Source organism: Macrosteles quadrilineatus, unplaced genomic scaffold (assembly GCF_028750875.1).
Source record: "Macrosteles quadrilineatus isolate MER2022 unplaced genomic scaffold, UCM_ALF_1.0 Scaffold_8__2_contigs__length_117827958, whole genome shotgun sequence".
NCBI lineage: Eukaryota > Metazoa > Arthropoda > Insecta > Hemiptera > Cicadellidae > Macrosteles > Macrosteles quadrilineatus.
The window spans coordinates 17,146,291-17,162,588 of NW_026542601.1; the positions used below are offsets into that span (position 1 = coordinate 17,146,291).

A 16,298-nucleotide genomic window follows, 5' to 3' on the forward strand; every position below is an offset into this window, starting at 1 on the left:
GAGACAGAGATAGATCACGCCATATGACGTAGGCATCGTATGATTTTGAGGAGAATGTGAGGGAGGGGAATTGCCGTGGTGTGTGTGTGTGCGTGAGTAGAGTAGATTTTACAGACTTAAATAAGTAACAAATATACAGATGAATGTTAAAAACCTATGCACACTGTTAATTAAATGTTAATAAAAATTAATGATTAATGATGAAAATACTAATTTACATATTTACAAAACCGTAGTGAACAACTATATAAAACCAGGAGAGATAATGTTACCTATCGTTAAGACTTTTTTGTTATGCCTTAGAATATTGAAATCAATTATTTTACCGTGCAATTTGCAAATTAGTGCGTTTTTGTGTAAATAAGTTAAGCGTATAATAAGTAGTTTAAACTTTAGTAAACTTTTACCTGTCTAATAATAATATTTTATTTAATAATAGGTGAAACCCGTTGAAATTGATGGCTAATTTCAAGGCTTATGCCAATTCATGTAACAGCGACAAATAGAGTTAAATTATAAAACCTTTACATTTGGCTTTGTTTAATGGGTAGTAAATAAGTTTCAAAAATAATAATGGCCATTGTGCAAGTTATAAGATATTGGTTTCTGGTTTGATTATTCAAAGAATAAAATATTTCCAGTACGTTATTGGAGTTATTATTAGGCCTACTATGTTAACTGGTTTCATCTCCCTTTTGAAGGATATTTAGATAATATTAAAATTGTTTGGATGGTTCTTTTGTTGTAAACACTTCTGTGATTTTGTCAGTGCAAGGCAAATTAAATCTATTTTTTATTTGAGAAAAATATCTGTTTAGAACGCATGTTCTTACTTCAAAGGGAGGTATACCTTAAGCTATGTAAGTTTTAATTTTTCCCATCACATCAGTCATCATACCTTACTTAAGCACTGATAAAATAACTTATGACAATGAATTATCCACTATAGTTCGGCCGCTTGGAAAACTACCTGCACGCTAATGCCAAACCAATGCTGGAGGAGGTCGCTCTCTAAGCGGCCGAACTATACCATAATTTTGAGAAATCTGGAATATACTTGTAGTGAACCTGGATTTTATTCTTGAACTGTTAGAGGCCACAATCATATGTTTGTACGGCTTTATTGGCAACAAATAATGCAAATAACATAGCAATGCTGCATTTCCAAAAAGCAAATACTGTAAATTGGCTGCTATGTGAAAACTTTTACATGCATTGTTAATCGACGAATCTTATTAAGGATTAGAAGATCTAGTTTAAAGAAAACATGACATTCCTGTGACAACAGGTACTTCATGTACATCCACACTAATCACTGTGGTAGACGAAATTTTGTTTCTGTTATTTAGCGGAAGGAAGCTCTTATACTACACTAACTACTACTTATGTTTTACAACGCACAAAATTTAACACAGTCATGGTAACCAACCATGGGAAGCTATACATCTGAAATAGTACAAATCGCACCACTGAGCCTTCCCTATGTGGATTTTAACTTTTTGAAATTTAACATGGGCCTTATGAGTTATCTGGTTGCCATGACAGTATTTATTGCAAGATAATTGAAAAGGTAATCAAGAATCACAAGATATGTTAGTCAACAAATCATCTAAAATAGCACATTACAAATACCTTAAAGAGTATAAGCTAAGAACAATTGGGCATCATTGGGAATCACTGAGCATATAGGCCAGATAACCTTTCTTTTGTTAAAACCCGTGTGTAAATCGTTCCAGTAGTATGGTCAGGGTGGCTGTCATAAGTTTTTGAAACATTTCTTAATGTATAAGATTTTTTAAACTGGAATCTATTATACTAATTCCGTAAGGAATATCTTGTGCACAGCAAAACTCTTTTATTTATGAACCAATTTTGATGATTAAGGTGTCAAATTAAAGGGAATTCTCTGTAGATGTCATGGAATAACTTTTGTCACGCTCAGTTCAATGTGCTTCGCCCCATCGGACTTTAAAGTTTTCATGTATTTTAAATATACAAGTAAAAATTTGTTAAGATTACCTAACATATGATTTATTTCTTAAAAGAAAACATCTGTCTTCATAAAAATAGCCTGTTTCCCTTCTGTCATTTTAATATTTACTTTTTCTGTTTACCTATCAGTTTACTTTTAAATAGCCCTACAATGACAACTTAAGAGATGGGATAGTTTATTTATGCAATTTCATTCATAGGGAGTAAAAACCAGTCTATTTCATTATGTGATTGTATTTTATTTTCAGATAATGGTGTGTTTAACGTTTTCATAGATATTTTTATGTGTTGTGTTTTCCAATTTTTAATTTTGATTAGGCCTATCATAAAATTCTACCTAGAAGAAACAATCCCGTGTTTGCGATACAGGGACGTATTAACAACAGAGATGGTATGATAATAAATTGTGAAAAGTTACCTATGCTGGTTTTTGAAGTTCAAAGAAATGTTATGTGACCGCTTAATTTTTTTTACTTTCTCCCCCTATACCATAGTAGGCTATATGGAGAAAGTATTGTTTTCGTCAAAATTTTCGAGTTTGAGTTTTGAGTGGATATATTCGTTTTGGGTCCCCCTGGACCCAAAAAAGTGGTTTTCGAAGTGATGTCTGTGTGTGTGTGTGTGTGTGTCTCGATGTGTACAGAGCTAGAGACCACACCTGTGGTCCGATTTCGATGAAATTTGGTATGTAGGATCTAATCCATGGTATCTCCAGGTGTTTTTTTCATTTTTTTTGAAATTTTGATTTTTTTATGGGGATTTTCCCATAAAAACCAATAAAAAACAGGAAAAATCGATAAAAATTTAGTATGTTGTAGCCCTTTAAATTCTGAACAAAATGGTACAAATTCCATTTCTGTAAAAATTACGGTTCAAAAGTTATGGTAAATTATGTTATTTTCCCATAAAACCCCATAAAATAACGAAAAATAGGATTTTAGAAAAAATCCGGTTTTATTTTAACATAGTATGTTATGGTCCTTAAAGATTTGATAGTTTTTTCATATTTTAAAATGATTTTATTTTTAATGGGGATTTTCCCATAAAACCCCATAAAATAACGGAAAAATAGGATTTTTCCAAAAACGGCCCGAACGATTTTGATAAACATTTTGTATGTTATAGTCCTTTATATTCTGAACAAAATGGTACAAATCCCATTTCTGTAAAAATCATGGTTAAAAAGTTATTGTAAATTATGTTATTTTCCCATAAAATAACGGAAAAATCAGATTTTCACAAAAATGGCCCGAACGATTTTGATAAAAATTTAGTATGTAGTCCTTTAAATTCTGAACAAAATTGTACAAATCCCATTTCCGTATATTTACTCTCACCGCTTACACATGATAAAGGTTGTTGACAAACTTATGGGAGAAAGTATGTGTCAGAATGCTGATACCGTTTATTTATATAGGCTATTGCACGGACAGATGCTGTCACAAAACACACTATTTAGACTTAGGAGATCTTAGCGTACAGTACAACACAGATTTAAATTGCCAATAAAATTGCTAAATATTTGTAAAATAATATTATGGGATGAAGCTTCTATGTCCAATAGGTATGCTTTATCGTCTGTAGAATGATTACTGCGAGATATCGCTAGAAGGTTTTGGAGGTAATTTCCAGCAATGAGCTACCTACCATAGTCTCTGGTGCGAGTCGCTGTGAAATGGTAGAAAATTCGATAATTATACCACCTTTATGGTCAATGTTTAAGAATATTTCACTTGCTAAAAACATAGAGCAAATCCAAGGGAATCAATATTTGCTGAATATATTTTACGAATAAGGAATGGCCAAGAGAGCTTAATGGTCTTTGTGAGACATTGATAAGTCTTCCATCACAATGTATTGCGAATAAAAATATCATTGACGACATGTTCAGTACCTAAAGGATTTTCTAAAAAAGCTTTAAAAAAGACAAAATTCATGCAATAATTTAACCAAAGAATGAACATGGTGACCAAATTAATAATAAAATAGCTAAGCAACTAATAATAACAGTAGAGTTTACTACTGATTGGACACTTTGATTGAAGAAGAGGAAGACCGGTTACATGTCCTTGATGGATTTCTCCACACTTTAGCACCAAGTGGTTATGTCTCTCAAGTTATTGTAGAGAGAGTAAAGAGAAAAGAGTATTGACTTTTAATTTATTATGTAGTAACAAGATAAAATTGTATTTAAATTATTAAAATAACATTGAAATGTAGTTAATATTAGTAACTGGAAACAACTAGTTTTAATTATAATCTCTGACTATTAATACAACTTCTGTATCCAGTCAATGTTATAATGAACATTTTTTGTTGTAGGTTGAGAAGGTAAAAAGAAAGCAACAGATGATATTGATCTGAGAGTTAATATAATACAACAGAAGAATAAAGAAAGACAAGAGAAAAAGGATAATCACTCAAGTATATTGTTAAATACCTCATGTGCATGGCAAGATTTGACTACAGAATGAGTCAATCGTAACTGCTCTACATTTAACATGTCCTTCAAACAAGGTTACTATTTAAATATTTCTCTGATATGTTGATTTTTCTGATTAGTAATTAGCTTTTGTGGTAAATTTCACAAATATTAAAACTGAAAGAATGGAAAAATTAACTCGAAGAAAAAATATTCCTCTCAAGTGTCCAATATGTGAGCAAAGTTGTTCAACTCGATCGGCAATGAAGATTCATATATTATATCACACGGGAGAGCGTTCCTTCAAATGTTTGACATGTGAGAAAACCTTTTTCCAACAACAACAAGTAAAGAGTCATGTGTTGATACACATTAGGAAAAGTCCTTATAAGTGTTCTATATGTGAAAAATCCTTTTTAACCAAGGGCAATATGAACAAACATTCTTTAATTCATACAGGAGAGAGACCTTACAAGTGCAGTATATGTGGAAAATCCTTTACATCCACAAGCAATATGAAGACTCATTCATTGGTTCACACAGGAGAGAGGCCCTACAATTGCAGTACATGTGGGAAATCCTTTAAAACCAAATGGGTTATGAAGGGACATTTAATGGTTCATACAGGAGATACACCTTATAAGTGCAGTACATGTGGAAAATCCTTTAGAACCAAATGGGATATGAAGGGACATTCATTGGTTCATACAGGAGAGAGACCTTACAATTGCAGTACATGTGGGAAATCCTTTAGAACCAAACGGGATATGAAGGGACATTTAATGGTTCACACAGGAGAGACACCTTATAAGTGTACTACATGTGGAAAATCCTTTACATCCAAAAGCAATATGAAGACTCATTTAATGGTTCACACAGGAGAGACACCTTATAAGTGCAGTACATGTGGAAAATCCTTTACATCCACAAGCAATATGAAGACTCATTCATTGGTTCACACAGGAGAGACACCTTATAAGTGCAGTACATGTGGAAAATCCTTTACATCCACAAGCAATATGAAGACTCATTCATTGGTTCACACAGGAGAGAGGCCCTACAATTGCAGTACATGTGGGAAATCCTTTAAAACCAAACGGGATATGAAGAGACATTTAATGGTTCATACAGGAGAGAGTCCTTACAAGTGCGGTACATGTGGAAAATCCTTTACATCCAAAAGCAATATGAAGACTCATTCATTGGTTCACACAGGAGAGACACCTTATAATTGCAGTACATGTGGGAAATCCTTTACATCCAAAGGCAATATGAAGAAACATTCATTAGTTCACACAGGAGAGAAACCTTATAAGTGCAGTACATGTGGGAAATCCTTTACATCCAAAGGATATATGAAGACTCATTCATTGGTTCACACAGGAGAGAGACATTATAAGTAGGTACATGTGCGAAATCCTTTACATCCAAAGGATATATGAAGACTCATTCATTGGTTCATACAGGAGAGAGACCTTATAAGTGCAGTACATGTGGGAAATCCTTTACATCCAAAAGCAATATGAAGACTCATTCATTGGTTCACACAGGAGAGACACCTTATAAGTGCAGTACATGTGGGAAATCCTTTACATCCAAAGGATATATGAAGACTCATTCATTGGTTCACACAGGAGAGAGACATTATAAGTAGGTACATGTGCGAAATCCTTTACATCCAAAGGATATATGAATACTCATTCATTGGTTCATACAGGAGAGAGACATTATAAGTAGGTACATGTGGGAAATCCTTTACATCCAAAAGCAATATGAAGACTCATTCATTGGTTCACACAGGAGAGACACCTTATAAGTGCAGTACATGTGGGAAATCCTTTAAATCCAAAGGATATATGAAGACTTATTCATTGGTTCACACAGGAGAGAGACATTATAAGTAGGTACATGTGGGAAATCCTTTACATCCAAAAGCAATATGAAGACTCATTCATTGGTTCACACAGGAGAGACACCTTATAATTGCAGTACATGTGGGAAATCCTTTAAATCCAAAGGATATATGAAGACTCATTCATTCGTTCACACAGGAGAGACACCTTATAAGTGCAGTACATGTGAAAAATCCTTTACATCCAAAAGCAATATGAAGACTCATTCATTGTTTCACACAGGAGAGACACCTTATAAGTGCAGTACATGTGGAAAATCCTTTAAATCCAAAGGATATATGAAGACTTATTCATTGGTTCACACAGGAGAGAGACATTATAAGTAGGTACATGTGGGAAATCCTTTACATCCAAAAGCAATATGAAGACTCATTCATTGGTTCACACAGGAGAGACACCTTATAATTGCAGTACATGTGGGAAATCCTTTAAATCCAAAGGATATATGAAGACTCATTCATTCGTTCACACAGGAGAGACACCTTATAAGTGCAGTACATGTGAAAAATCCTTTACATCCAAAAGCAATATGAAGACTCATTCATTGTTTCACACAGGAGAGACACCTTATAAGTGCAGTACATGTGGAAAATCCTTTACATCCAAAATCAATATGGTAAATCATTTATTGGTTCACACAGGAGAGAGACCTTACATGTGGAAAATCCTTTAAATCCAAAATCAATATGTCAAATCATTTATTGGTTCACACAGGAGAGAGGCCTTACAATTGCAGTACATGTGGAAAATCCTTTAGAACCAAATGGGATATGAATAGACATTCATTTGTTCATACAGCAAAGAGTGTCCCTTATAAGTAGGTACCTCTTAAACCTATGTGAATTTAATTTGAATTGAAAATCCAATCAGATACGGTAAACGAAAATTCGCTTAGTCTGCAGGTTCACTATTTCCTTACAGGGAAATTCGTTCAAAGTGGCTTTCGAAGTGATTTTGGTGTGTCTGTCTGGATGTGTGGATGTATACAGAGCTACAGACCACTTGTCCTGTAGTCCAATTTTTATTAAATTTAGTACTACTACTAAATTTAGTATACCAATTTGACCATGGTGATCTCCCGTGATTGCAGTGATTACCTTGTTTGATCTCTTTTTATCATACAACAACTTTATAAGGGAACCAATAGATTTCTGTTAAGAGAATGGATGCTCGGCCGTACACTGTTGGCGCTTTTCAGAATTTCCCAGTTTCTTAGAAAATGAACTTAGGACCCAGAACCCAAATACTTTTTTACTTTGATATTTTGATGTCCCTAGACGCCAAAAACACTATTTGTCAAACTTTTATAGTATATATAAAAAAATATATTTAAATTTTTTTAAATAAGCTTTTATTAGAAAAATCATATGATAGCATGAAAAAAAATTCTGGATGATTAAGTAAAGTACTGTAGATTGTACTACAGTTTAAAAAAGTCCTTGATTATTTTAGCTGTACTCAAATGATACGCAGGACAATGGCCTGTCCTAATAAAGACCAGATTGGTATTTCAGTATGTACTGTAGTTTACGCTTAATTTAAACAAATTTCAAAAAGGATAACATAATTTTACTTGTATTACAATTACTTTTAAAAAGTTTTAGATGTAATTAGTCGTATCAAAATGAATATTACAAAACTTTAATCCCATGACGGCGGGTAAAATAGTGAAATCCCCTAAATGTTTACACAAAATACTGTAGTTATAACGTATAATGTTCTCCATAAGAATAGCATTAGAAGGCATTTACAGATGATGTTTGTTTACTTCAATAAAGGTCTATTCTCTGGTCTTCAGTAAAGCTGATTGTGTTAAGCCAGTACACAATTTGTCTATGCCATTTTGATCACTTTTTTGCCTGTCAATTCTGCAATGTACTGTATTAATGTATGTGTATACTATCATAGATTAAAGAGTCGATACTGCCTACTCCTTTAATCTATAAGACTATATAAAACCAGGAGGGATAACGATACCTATTGTTAAGACTTTTTTGTTATGCCTTAGAGTATTGAAATCAATTATTTTATCGTGCAATTTGCAAATTAGTGCATTTTTGTGTAAATAAGTTAAGCGTATAATAAGAAGTAGAATCATGGAAGATGGTTTAAATCAAAGGAATTCAACGTAGAATGGCTAAAAAATTAGGTTGCAAACTAATTATCATAAAACTTGATAAAAGGCACAGTAATTTAAAAAAAATGTATGATTAAAATACTTCAGCTTTGTTTTAATATTCAAATATACATGTTCACAACATCTACATACTGTAATAATGTTAATTCTTAACCTCTTAATTTTATGCTTATTGTAGTGTTGAATCAATATTTTGTATGAAGTGGAATAAGAGTGAAAATTTAAAAACGTACGTTTTCATGTCCCTGGTCTTTTACTTCGTAGATACTGGATTTGTAGTTTATTATTATGTGTTTTAATATTTTTTGGGACGGGGGCAACATGTTACACACATTTATTTGGTTTTAAATAGGTTCTAGGTATTTTTTTCGTATTTTTAAAGTCTCAAAATTCACGACCATAACGTGTCCCTAGGGTACATTTTCCAACTTTCACGCTGTTTTTAGACTAATTATTTATGCCGAAATATATAAAGCCATATTTTTATGTCATTAATGGTTATTAAACTTACAAAAAAGGAGCATATTATAATTTTATTGTCATTGCAAACTGACTACCATGACAAAATAAGTCTGTTCCTTGATTTAGCGTCACGACCATTTGGGAAAAATTTTCAACTTTGGAGCACGACAGTGGCAAGCCTGGTGTCGATGGAGTCAGTGGGTTTTAGAGACTAGTTCGGGGTGTACGTCAGGATTGTAGTGCCGGTCGTTTCGAGTTGAAAGGAGGAATTACAAGATTAATAAAGGAAAGATTGTGTTTTTTGTAATTTTGGTGTGTCCATGACCGTACGTAGTCATTCGATGAAGTAGACATGGTGTTAATTTTTGTTTATAAGATATTTCAATTGCTAGACTAAACTAGAAGTCCACTTTGTATCCTCGAACATGAGGTGCAGGGCTACCGCCACAACAGAGCCAAATAACACGTAATTTCACGACCAAAGTTTCACGACCATTGCGGGTTTTTTCACGACTAATCCAGCCTTATGGATTATAGTGTATTTGGTCGTGACAATAACTTTAATATAATTGTAATTTGAACAGTTTAGTTCAATTGAAACACATATTTTTATTATAACTAACAGTATAATTGAAGGATTGTTTAGAAAGATTTAGATTATTTCAGAAAATTCACGACCGTATCGCTTGTCCCTGACCATCACGTTTATGATTTCTATCATAAAAATTTCAAAAATTAAAATATTGTCATATTTCAATGTTTTATACACAAAAGAAGCACACCTCTATACAAACATAACGATTTTTCGGGTCTCAGGTAAGTTTTTTCGGAGTTATACAAACTTAAAAAGATTTTATTGGCTTTTTTCAATTTTTTGAGTTTTTTATTTTTTTCTAGAAAGACCAAATATACCAAAAGCTCAGTGACCTTTTTATTGTATAATGGTCATAAAAGTAAATTAGTTTATAGCAAAACATAGTTATAAAAATAATATTAACTATTTTTTATGGTCGTGACAGGATTTTGTGTTTTTCCACTAAAGATGCTCTTTTTAAAAAGAACTACCAAAGATATTGTGTTACCATGGACATTTTATGAAACTTCAAATGTTAATGAAATATAAATAATAATAAAAGTTTTGAAAAAAGGGGAAAAAAGTGCTTTTCCTGAAAACGTACGTTTTTAAATTTTCACTCATAACCTCACGGCTATTCTTAGAAAATAACCTGGGAATAAAGATGAAAAAGGTTTGTACAGGCAATACATTTTTTTCAAGTAATTACTAATAATTATTATACTTTGGAATGACCTCCCTTTAGCCATTAAATACCTTGATAATCATTCCCTGTTGTGGTAGTGCTAAAAAATATGTATTTTGAACGGGTCATAGGGGCTTGTACACATGGTTGGTCTCTGACAAGGGTGCTTTGGTGTGTGTTTGTGTGTGTATGTGTGTGTGAGAGAGAGAGAGAGAGAGGGATTATTTGTACAGTTCAAAATGTAAGTTAATATCTTTTGTTAAAGTTTCTTTATCCATAGTTTGGTCTTATATTAATGTAATTGATAAAAATAAATGTATTTTATTTATGTACAGGTTAAGGGTTTTAAGAAAGGGCCATGTGGTCCTAACTTTTACCTGTCTAAAAATTATTTTTCATTTCATTTACTAATAGGTGAATCCCGTATAATTTAGGCCTACGGCTACTTTCAAGGGGTATGCTAATTCATTTAACTGCAATAGAGTTAAACTATCAAACCTTTACATTTGGCTTTGTTTAATGGGTAGTAGGCCTAAATAAGTTTTAAAAATAATAATGACTATTGCGCAAGTTATAAAATATTAGGGTTTGATTATTCAATGAATAAAATATTTCCAGTACGTTATTGGAGTTATTATTAGGCCTACTACGTTAACTGGTTTCATCTCCCTTTTGAAGAACATTTAGATAGTATAAAATTGTGTGGCTGGTTCTTTTGTGGTAAACACATCTGCGATTTCGTCAGTGCAAGGCGGATTAAATCTATGTTTTTATTTGAGAAAAAATATCTGTTGAGAAGGCATGTTCTTACTTCAAAGGAGATATACCTTAAGCTGTATAAGTTTTAATTTTTCCATCACATCGGTCATCATACCATACTTAAGTGCCAATGAATTAACCTATGCCAAGGAATTATCCACTAGCATAATTTTGATAAATCTGCTAGTATGTTTGCTGTAGAAGTTGCAATTCCTTGACATGAGAATATCAGTTGATTAAGCCTTATCAATTACATGAAGTTGTTAACATAATCTCTTTTTGATATGTTTTTGGTTTAGTGGAATATACTTGTAGTGAACTTGGATTTTATTCTTGAACTGTTAGAGGCCACAATCATACGGTTGTACGGCTTTATTGGCAACAAATAATGCAAATAACATTTTTTTTTTTTTTTTTAAGGGAGAGGAGGGAAAATGCGTTTACGCACACAGGTAGCCAGCCTGTAGTGTGAGACTCCTGAATCTATCGCAGACTACTCACTAAAAAACCCCCTCTACTCTGTTGGACACAGACCTGGAATTGTTTGTCACATTACTTCAAGTCAGGCCAACATGTTACCTAAGCCCTCAGGGCTCTCACCGTTTATGGCATTTGGATACTTTATGACCTACACCGCATCCCGGTCAAGGTCGAGCTTCTTGGCGCGGAGAATGCCCTGGATGTAATGTGACACGCAGGTCCAATTGTCCTCACCCTCCGTCATCATCGGTATGACCGTGTCCACCGACAGCAGTCCTACTAACTGTTGAGCCTCCAGGCGGGGCCTTTCCCAACGCTGGCAGTGGAAAAAGGTATGTTCCACGTCATCGGGAATGCCTGGGCAGTATATGCAATCGGGTGACACGGCTTTGCCCATCCCCACGGCATTGCCCAGGTACGACCGGAAAAAACCGTGACCCGTCAGAAATTGGGTGAGGTAGAAGTCCACCTCTCCGCACCGCCGATTAACCCAAGGTTGGACTTGCTTTATCAGTCGCCTGGTCCAGCGTCCCCGAGTCTCCTGTTCCCAGCTCTCTTGCCACAGCTGGTAGGTGCGGGTGCGTTCCTCTGTTCGTGCCTGGTCCTCCCCATGGCGCTGATAAATTGCTTTTCTCTCCGCCGCCAAAAGTTTGACGGGGATGACTCCAGCAACCACCAGGACGGCGGGTTCGGACACTGTTCGGTAGGCGGATACAACTCTTAGTGCTGCCTGACGCTGCACTCGGGCAAGCCGCATCCTATATACCTCCTTATTTAGAGCGTCTGCCCACACCTCAGCACCGTACAAGAGTACGGACTGGACAGAAGACATTAACAGCCTTCTACGGCTGGACCGAGGCCCTCCGACATTGGCCATCAACCGGCTAAGAGAGGAGACCACCCTAGCGGCCTTGTCCGCCGTGCGGAAAATCTGATCCCGCCAGCTAAGCTTGCTGTCAACCATAATCCCAAGGTACTTGGCAGAACGAACGGTCTGGACTTCAACGGCCCCTACCCTCAACGGCACGATGGTGTCAATCCGTTTTTTGTTAATATCACGATCTCAGTTTTGCTCAAAGCAAGCGAGAGACCGTGGTCTGTCATCCATGCGTTTATAGTACGCATAACTCGGTTCAGCTTTAGCTGAGCCAGCTCAACGCTACGTGCAGCTATCAAAACTGCAACGTCGTCCGCGTACCCAACCAAAACAGTTTCCTCAGGCATTTCAGACCTCAGGAGGCTGTCATACGCGACATTCCAGAGGTCCGGGCCGAGTATGGAACCTTGGGCAGCACCGGAAGTGACACTCATCGTCCGTGGGCCCTCTGTAGTGTCATACAAGAGGAGGCGGAACCGGAGATAATCCTCCATGATACGCATGAGGTATGCCGGGACGTGGAAGGTGTTCTCCAGAGCATCCAGCATATCGCACCACCTCGCCGAATTAAATGCGTTTCGCACATCGAGAGTGACGAGCAGCACAACCCTTCGAGAGTAGTGGTTAAAATCCTCAGCTCTCATCACGGCTTGCTTCACCTCTTCAACAGCGTCAACCGTAGATCGCCCCATCCTGAATCCATACTGCCGAGGGGACAGGTCCCCCGCAGCGACCACGGCTGAATTCAGTCGGGAACGTATCAACTTCTCGAGGACTTTTCCAGCCGTATCCAACATACACAGAGGTCTGTAAGAGGATGGCAGGTCTGGGTCTCCCTTCCCCTTCCCAACAAGCACAAGCCTAGCTGTTTTCCAGCAAGAAGGGAAAACTCCTTCGACTAGGCAGGCATTGTACATGCGCAAAAGGATCAAGGGGTTAATAGTCAAAACCTTTTTGAGAACTTCGCCGGGTACCCCATCGGGTCCAGGAGCCTTATTGTTCTTCAGGGATAGGACGGCCGCCTCCACCTCTCCAAGACTGAAAAGTGGTACGTCATCCACCCTTCCGAAATCCCGCAGTGGGCGCAACGTGTGAGCCGGGAAAAGGGACTCGACTATCCTCTCCATAGTGGCCCCATCCATGACGGGAGGTGGAGAGCGGGTGCCAAGTTTCTTGGTTACCAGTTTGTAACCCAAGCCCCACGGATTGGAATCGATATCGTCCCTTAATGTCTCCCAGCAACTACGTTTACTCCGGTTGATGGCTCGACGAAGAGACCTCCTAGCCACTCTGTAAGCATCCGACTTACGACGTCTGTCTACAGGTTCTCTGGCCCTGGTAGCAAGTCTTCTGGCTCTCAATGCTGACCGACGCAATTCCGCAATCTCGGCAGTCCACCAGTACACAGGTCGCTTGTTGCACCGGGATCTTCCGCGAGGCATAGACTCATCGCAAGCGGAGACGATTAGTCCCATCATGGATGTAACTAACACCTCTGCATGAGCCACGCTAGTTGCGGGGGGAACCACCGGTGCTCCTCGTAAGATGGCTTCATTGAATTTTCCCACGTCCAATTTTTTAATATTCCATCGAACGGGCACTTGACGAAACGCGGCTACTTGTCTCTGATGACTATCCAGGACATCAAAAATAATGTACTGGTGGTCATTGCCCGTGTAATCGTCCAGAACTCTCCAGGCTCTGATCCTTGGCAAAAGGAACTCAGATGCAAGGGTTATGTCTGGGATCGTTCCCCGCATCCCAGGGCGCCGGAAAGTTGGCGTGTTTCCCTCGTTGACGACAACGAGTCCGGCTCTGGCAGCAAAGTCCAGAATGTACTTGCCCCGGGAATTGGTGAGGGTCATTCCCCACTCGACAGCCCTAGCATTAAAATCCCCACCCACGACGACGTGTCCTGTGGTATTGCGCACGTTCTCTTCCAGGCGGTCTATCTTCTCACGAAATTCACGGATGGCCTCGTTGGGAGTGAGGTAGACACTAAAGTAAGTGACATCCCGGCACCGAACCCAAACGAAACCTCGGCCCTTCGCGTGACCCCGTACTTGTACTTTCGCTGCATTACGCGCCCAGAATGCAGCAGTACCAAGACTATCAGGGAACCAAAAAGATGGGTCCCTATCACGGTACTGGTACTGTTCGCTGACTAAGAGCGCGTCGACATCGTGTTCTAGGGCAAGCTGACATAGAAGTGCGTCAGCCGTCCTGGATCGCTCAAGATTGCACTGAAGGATTCAAATCTGCACTACAGCAAGCGAAAGTCCTTTCACGAATGCAAATAACATAGCAATGCTGCATTTCCAAAAAGCAAATACTGTAAATTGGCTGCTATGTGAAAACTTTTACATGCATTGTTAATCAACGAATCTTTTTAAGGATTAGAAGATCTAGTTTAAAGGAAACATGACATTCCTGCGACAACAGGTACTTCATGTACATCCACACTAATCACTGGGGTAGACAAAATTTTGTTTCTGTTATTTAGCGGAAGGAAGCTCTTATACTACACTAACTACTACTTATGTTTTACAAATACTCCTCCTGAGTGGCTGAAGCAATCTGCACAAAATTTAACACAGTCATGGTAACCAACCATGGGAAGCTATAAATCTGAAATAGTTCAAATCGCACCACAGAGCCTTCCCTACGTGAATTTTAACATTTTGAAATTTAAAATGGGCCTTATGAGTTATCTGGTCGCCATGACAGTATTTGTTGCAAGATAAATGAAAAGGTAATCAAGAATCACAAGATATGTTAGTCAACAAATCATCTAAAATAGCACATTGACAATACCTTAAAGAGTAAAAGCTAAGAAAAATTGGGCATCATTGGGAATCATTGAGCATAATTTACTACAAATGAATAGTCATTAGGGTCGCCAGAATTAGGCTGACGCTGATGCTACATTGCCTTAAATACTCCAAATAGCCATTTCATTTATGTGCACCAAATATAGGCCTACCATTGAGTTTGGATACTGTAAGTAAACTCTCTGTTTATGTGAACTAGACACACAGTACCATTAATGCAGACTTGGAATAGGTATTGCAAAAAGGAATTCCATTAATGTGAACCAATAATACCACAGGACTTAGGATAATGCAAGTAAACAGTTTATTTACGTTAACCAAATGTACCAAAAGGTTTGGATACTGCAAGGAAACAGTTTATTTACGTTAACCAAATGTACCAAAAAGTTTGGATACTGCAAGTAAACAATTCGTTTAGCCTACATGAATCTGACGTATCATTGACTTCGAATAGTGCAAATAGACATTCTACTTAAGTGAGCCTACCACTGACTTTGGATACTGCAAGTAGACAGTTCATTTACGTGAATTAAATGTACCATTATTTTGGATTCTGCAAGTAAAATCATTAAGTTTGGATACTGCAAGGAAACAGTTTATTTACCTTAACCAAATGTACCAAAAAGTTTGGATACTGCAAGTAAACAATTCGTTTACGTGAATCTTACGTATTATTGACTTTGAATACTGCAAATAGACATTCTATTTAAATGAACCAGAAGTGAGCCTACTACTGACTTTGGATACTGCAAGTAGACAGTTCATTTACGTGAATTAAATGTACCATTGACTTTAGAACTTGTAAATAGACATTTCATTTAAGTGAACCAGGCCTGCCATTCACTTTATATACTTTATATAAAAGTATATATCTCGTTTACAAAAAGCAGATGTAGCATTGACACTAGAAAAGTATTGGCTTAATATGCTACTGTAGAGGCATATCCTGACACATAGATAATTTTACTTTTGGGCTTGAATATTAAAATAATTTGTTTTACATTTGAACTTTTTAAGGACTTGTGTCCCTACAAGCGACTATTCTCATTAATCACAAGAAATGAAATTGGTGTATTTCATCACCAACATGGACACCCATAATGCATAATGTGTAATTTTTTAAAATTTTAAATTCAATTTTTGTAATTATTTTTTAGTCTAATTTA

General features: G+C 36.8%; 1 protein-coding gene and 1 long non-coding RNA gene across 2 annotated transcripts in view; one reads left to right on the forward strand and one right to left on the reverse strand.

The window, feature by feature from the left end:
• Window positions 1-4,476, forward strand: part of LOC129001182 (uncharacterized) — a 28,433-nt gene extending 23,957 nt beyond the window's left edge. The window contains exon 3 of the long non-coding RNA XR_008491400.1: window positions 4,315-4,476. This is a non-coding gene — a long non-coding RNA (uncharacterized LOC129001182). The remainder of the gene's footprint in view (window positions 1-4,314) is intronic.
• LOC129001178 (carboxylic ester hydrolase) overlaps window positions 1-16,298 on the reverse strand; it is a 100,547-nt gene that overhangs the window by 39,515 nt on the left and 44,734 nt on the right. The gene's annotated exons all lie outside the window — the stretch shown is intronic.